The sequence below is a fragment of the Schistocerca americana genome, chromosome 1 (genome assembly GCF_021461395.2).
Source record: "Schistocerca americana isolate TAMUIC-IGC-003095 chromosome 1, iqSchAmer2.1, whole genome shotgun sequence".
Lineage (NCBI taxonomy): Eukaryota > Metazoa > Arthropoda > Insecta > Orthoptera > Acrididae > Schistocerca > Schistocerca americana.
Genome location: NC_060119.1, coordinates 171,202,647 through 171,208,818, shown reverse-complemented (window position 1 = coordinate 171,208,818; position 6,172 = coordinate 171,202,647).

Here is a 6,172-nt window from a genome sequence, read left to right as displayed (position 1 = left end):
AATGGGTTGTCAGATATGATCCCATTATCCATGCAACAAAGAAAAACAATGTAGCAAATACAATAAAAGGTCCAGACATGAAGTCGCCAGTTTGATTTTTTGTGGCTTTTCCTGTCTGGTTTGAGTATATCGAAGAACAAACAAATGATGATAAAAGTATGTGATCAGTTTATACAAACTTTGCGCACTTGACAATGGCATTTTGCATAAGGTCCATTCATTGTAAATTGGACTGTGAGTGATTTTTCTTTATCAGATTTCTTTGTTTGAATAATTCCAAAGCTTTGCTTCATACTGGACCTTTGATATAATTTTCAACATGGAAAGATGCCATTTAAATGGAACAATAGCTTGCAATATAAATGAAACACAAGATCAAATAATATCACTGAATTCACAAAATATTATACTAAATGAAATAACATAGACACTTACATTAATTCTGTTGCTGTGTGCAACTATGAGGACACCTAGTAAGTTTGCGTATATACATATATAATGGCGGTGTGCCAAATAATTATCTGCAGCGATGGCAGGTATCTGTCTGATCAGGATGTCTTCCAGATCAAAGAAGGTGCTGTCTTCTCAACAAGACAACTAAACTACACAATTATTCTAAAGTTTCAGTCGTTGCTAGCTACAATCGATACAACCACTTATACTAATTAATATCTTACGTAATTCCTTATTTAGATTCTGAACTTATATCTACGTAACACAACTGTTTTTCGCTGGAGGTAAGAAATTTAATAAGACTGGTTTTTGTTAGTGAAATTTTTAATACATATTTTAGATTTACACAAAGATTCACTAATCCTGTAACCTAAATGAATATGTGATTTTTAAAGCAGGGAGGCAACCTACACCAACACATGACTACTTGATTTTGAAAACAATGGAGCAACCTACACAGACACATAACCAGAATCTTACAATTACATTCAGTCCAAATCGTGTCTCAGCAAAACTACAATTCCCTTGCGCCCGCAGACTATAAAGGGCATCCTTATACCTCTCCATCTTACAGTATCTTTCTTCCCACTCCAATAGCCTTACAGCTAACATTCGCAATCTGATCTTCTCAATCAGATTATTTTATATAACATCTATAATTCCAAACTAGGTCAACCATGTGGCCACAATTCTATTCCCAACCTGTCTTTCAAAAGCACTTCTATTCCTTTTTATGGCGACATCTCTGCTGTCTAGTACACGTTGCTCACTTCTGAAGGTGCCGTCTTCTCAGCAAGACTACTAAACTGCGTAATTATTCTAATGTTTCAGCAGTTGATGTGAGGCATTATCATCTGCTATCATACACATCTGTCATAAACCACATAAAAACCACAGTCAGCCTCTTTTCAAATCAGGAAAAAATCCTGATCATACTGACATCTATGAATGAAGTGTTATGTTTCTCACTTTCAAAAAAATATTAATGCTATATCATCAGTTATTAAATTATTCAGCTGATAGGAATTTCTAGTGCCACTACTACTCCACCCTAAGGAGAAGTGTCATAGCAGACTGTCTCAGTCCAGGAGAGATGAAAACCATCCATAACTTAGCCACTGAACACATTTATGTGAGCTTATCTGAAAAAAATTACATAAATGGTTCTGCATTTGATATAACGATTGTTTAATGTAATCCACAGAAAAATTCTTTAAATTCAATTTTATGTATGCTGGGCCTGTACATAATATCAGGAACAGACATTTCCTTTATTTGCCTTCTTGAAGACTCACCCTGCTCTCTGATAGCTACAGGTATCTAAGTACATAATTTTTGAAGAAGTTGCAAATCTAGCTCGTTGACTGCTATTAAATAAATATAAGAGAAAATTAGAAATCCAACTTGACTGCAAAAAATTCTATTCTAGAGAAGAATTATTTGACACTCATAATTTTAAAATATATCTTAGATAAGTAATAAAATTCCTATTTATTTGTTATGCAAGAATGTTTCTTTTTGTGTTTATCTATATAGTTACTGCATATATTTAAGTGTTATTGAATGAAATATTACTACACTGAATAGTCTGATGTAGGTCTGTTGTGCGGAAAATACTGAAATGTCAATAAATGTCGTATTATATACTTTAGCACAGGCCAGTGGTGTGGTAAGCCTTGAAAGGTCGATAAATATGTTATTGTAGTACAGCCCTTGCTAACCTCTCCAGCAGCTTGTCAGCTTATTTGTCATGTGTGTGAATATTGTTACCATCTGAAACAGAAAGTAACTGGTGACCTAAATTTTCTAGGCAGTGTATGCTTCACATTTAGTTTTCTACATATATGTTTGTAAAACTCGAATTTTCGGTTTTTCCTGAATGCTGATAATAGCTCAGTAATTTATAAGTATACATACAACGCTCTATACCAAAATATCTACAAGTCCCTGCACTTGTTCCACTGTTTAAAATTGTACCATCCTTCATTTGACACAATATGTTTGATTTTTTCATGTTTCATATTGAAAATAACCATAATTCCATCTAAAATCCACAGTGCACCTTTTTATTGGAACCATGATCAATTCCTTAAAGCTGTTTCCCTTATATATAGGTGTTTGAATACATTTTACTCTTACTGTATACAAGAGGTGTCCCATTAACAACACAACTTTTGAGTGCACAATAACGTACAAATTTAGTGATGAAATTAAATATTTTGTGTATTACTACAGTGTAGGCTGCCTGTGTTGTGTATAAAATACGATATTATTCGACATCATCCATCTCCAAATCTTTGCATACATACTCTTATTCTTTTGATGAAATTTTCCATAGCTTTTCGGCATACTTGTATCTCTAGCTGAGGAAATCACACGCTGAACCTCTGCATTGAGGTCTAAAAGAGATTAGGTTTTATTGGTGTACAGAGCAGATTTAAAATTCCACACTGGAATATATCACATCGTATCAAATCACAAAATCTGGGTGACCAAAACGCAAAATCTGGATAGTCAGTTCACATCACCATTGTGAGGAATCATCTGGCCAGAGAACATCTCTTGTTACAAGTCCTTTGTTCAATCGATTGTGACAGGTTGGGCTATCTTGTTGAAACTAACCCTCTTTAGCGTTCACACGATCCAGACAACAAATACTCTCTTAACATTTTGTGGCAGCTTTCGCCATTCACATTCAGTGCATTTCCAGCACCATCTTTGAAGGAACACAGCCCAATCACAGTCTAACATAATAGTCGCGACACTCACTGCTGTAAAAGTTGTTACCGTTTGACACATGGAGCGACACTATCACTCCAAGCGGTGAGTAAGATGAACGTCAGACATGTCGTAAGCATAATGTTAGCTTTGCATCCATTTCCTATGTAATTTACAAAATATTTGAGTTATTTTCTTTCCTCTACAGGTTTGTGTAGTATCAGAAGGCATATATGTTTCTAAAAATGATTCTGAAATAAGTGTTAGTATGGACAAAAACAGTGAATCGAGTGGCAAGCTACAACACATTCGTGAAGAAACACTTGTGGCATTGGATAGAACTGCAATTTACCACGTTGAAATCAAAAGAATATAAACACACAGATCCACACGTAAGAAGCACAGACATGTACTTTTACATGCAAAAGCGATCGACAGCTCATTTATCGTTCTGTGGACCTACTGTGTTTGTCATTGTTGTCGCCTGTTGCCAGAACTATGACCTTCATCTTTATATTATTCTAAGTGTGCCAAGCAACTGCCAAATAGTGGGAGAAATAAATTGAAAACATTATAATGAGCTGATTACTTTACATTTCACGCAAAACCAAATATTTTATTAATTTTGAAACAATCTGTCAGTGAACAAGGTGCTAACAAAATAATGTCATCACACGAAGGAAGCAAGGAAAATTAAGTGACTAACAACAGAAGTGAATGAAATACATACCAAACGCTTTTGTAAGACACGAATAACTGCACTTAATCTAACCACGTCATCGTCAAAGCATGTCTGTGTTGATGATTCACACGAATTTGGCACTGATACATGGAGAGTTGAACTGGCTGCTTCTGTGTCATAGAACTGTTTTACAGCTTTAGATGGATTGTCGAATCTTTATGGCAGTTTCCTCTTCATCATCAGTTGAGGTAGCTTATTTGGGATGTCAAACAGTGTGGGTACTGCATTCTACATGAGTTTATTATTGTCTGCGTTCATGACCTGGTTTTGTTTGAAATGTAGCGAACAAAACCTACTATTATTATACAGGTCAACTAGGTCTTTTTTCATAAGGTCTTCTCGTCTGCTAGTAAGTAACCATTTTCTGCGCCTAAAACGAAACATTAATCATTAATACACATGTAGTTTGCAAGTGAATCCTGACGATACAGTTTAGTAACATGATGGTATATACCTCTCAGGATCCTTAGGAAACGTAAAAAAGACAGCTGTGGTGTCTTCTTCCTGTTTTTGCTGCAATTTATTGCGCTACAAACGCTCCAGCTTGTAAAAACCATTGTAGAAATCAAAATAAACAACCACTATTCGCTTTCACGATCGCGCCGAACTCACAGTTTAAGTTACTGGCCGCTTGGGCCGCTGCTGGTGCGGTAGGCAACAAAATCGAGGTGAAGTGTCGTGACTGTTATGTTAAACTGTGGCCCAATCACGTCCTCAACCCACAAATCACTCCACACAGACACTCGTGTATATGATAGCTTGTCCATAGTTACTTCTGGGTTTTCTGTGCCCCAAATCCTGCAATTTTATTTCTTCACGAATCCATTCAAGGAAAAGTATGCATCATCAGTGAACATTACTTTCTTGACGGAACTGTTGTCCTCTCTTTTTCTTTTGGGTTTCCTAGGCCCTACCGTGCAGATCTTTCAGGTACGGTGTTTGATTGTTCTGGGAATATTCAGTTATTGTGAATGAGCTTACAGTAATATTATGACCCAGGATGGTGATGCCTTCCACAAAACAACAACACCTAACAATAATATGCCATGAGTGTTATCAAAACAGTTTTCTCAAATTTATCAATCAGCGTCATCACAGTCTGCTAATGCAGTGCATTACGTTAAGCAGTCATTCTACAGAATTTGTTAATAGTCCATGCACAACATTCATCACATTTGTGATAAGTTTTGACTATCACAACATGCTATTCTGTCGCGAAACACTCTCATTACTAAAAAAAAAAGAGGGAGAGAGAGAGAGATATCGTACAACATTCAATGCCCTCAAACCTACCGAAACAGAAAAGAAGAAATGACAGGCATTTCAAAAGATGTGTACTTTATCGAACACACTTTAGGGCCAATTCACACTGGCCATCACAGCATCATCTCATCTGATTGTATTCATACTGTCCATTACGTCACGCCAATTCCTTTAGCAGAGGACCAAATGGTGAAAGTGAGGTTATGAAAAACGGTACATGTGCAGTACAAAAACGGTTCAAATGGCTCTGAGCACTATGGGACTTAACATCTGAGGTCATCAGTCCCCTAGAACTTAGAACTACTTAAACCTAACCTAACCTAAGAACATCACACACATCTATGCCTGAGGCAGGATTCGAACCTGCGATCGTAGCGGTCGCGCGGTTCCAGACTGAAGCGCATAGAAGCGCTCTGTCGCAGCGACCGGTGCAGTACAAAAAGTTGGAGTATAGTACTGAAGCTGGGAACTGACAATGATAAGATTATTAAAGGCCAAAGCAAACATAACATATATTCTTGATCAGTTTTGTGTGGTAAAATGCTGAGAAGTGAAAGAACATTTAAAAGGATTGACATTTATTTGCTAGAACATACAAATGCACTAAACAATATTTATAAAGGAATAAATAGGGACTGTTTACCTTATGCATGAGGTATGTTTTTCTTACATAACTAATAATATCATAAGCAACTGTTTTTTTCTTCTTAATAAAAAGTGATTTTGTCATTTAAATTTTGTTTAATAAAATTTGTTTCATGTACTTGTGTTCTTATTTACATACACTGCAGGTGTCAAATCTGTTCTGTTATTGGAGAACTTCAATAATTTTTCGCTTTCATATAGCTGATATCGCTTTTGGAAGAACACACAATGTAAAAAATGTCCAAGTTGTCATGGGACATTTGCAAACTATCCAGAAAACAAAGCATAAAAAGGTTATAAATTTTATGAAGACACAAAATCACAAAATCGACTACTATAACGCTGATGAGT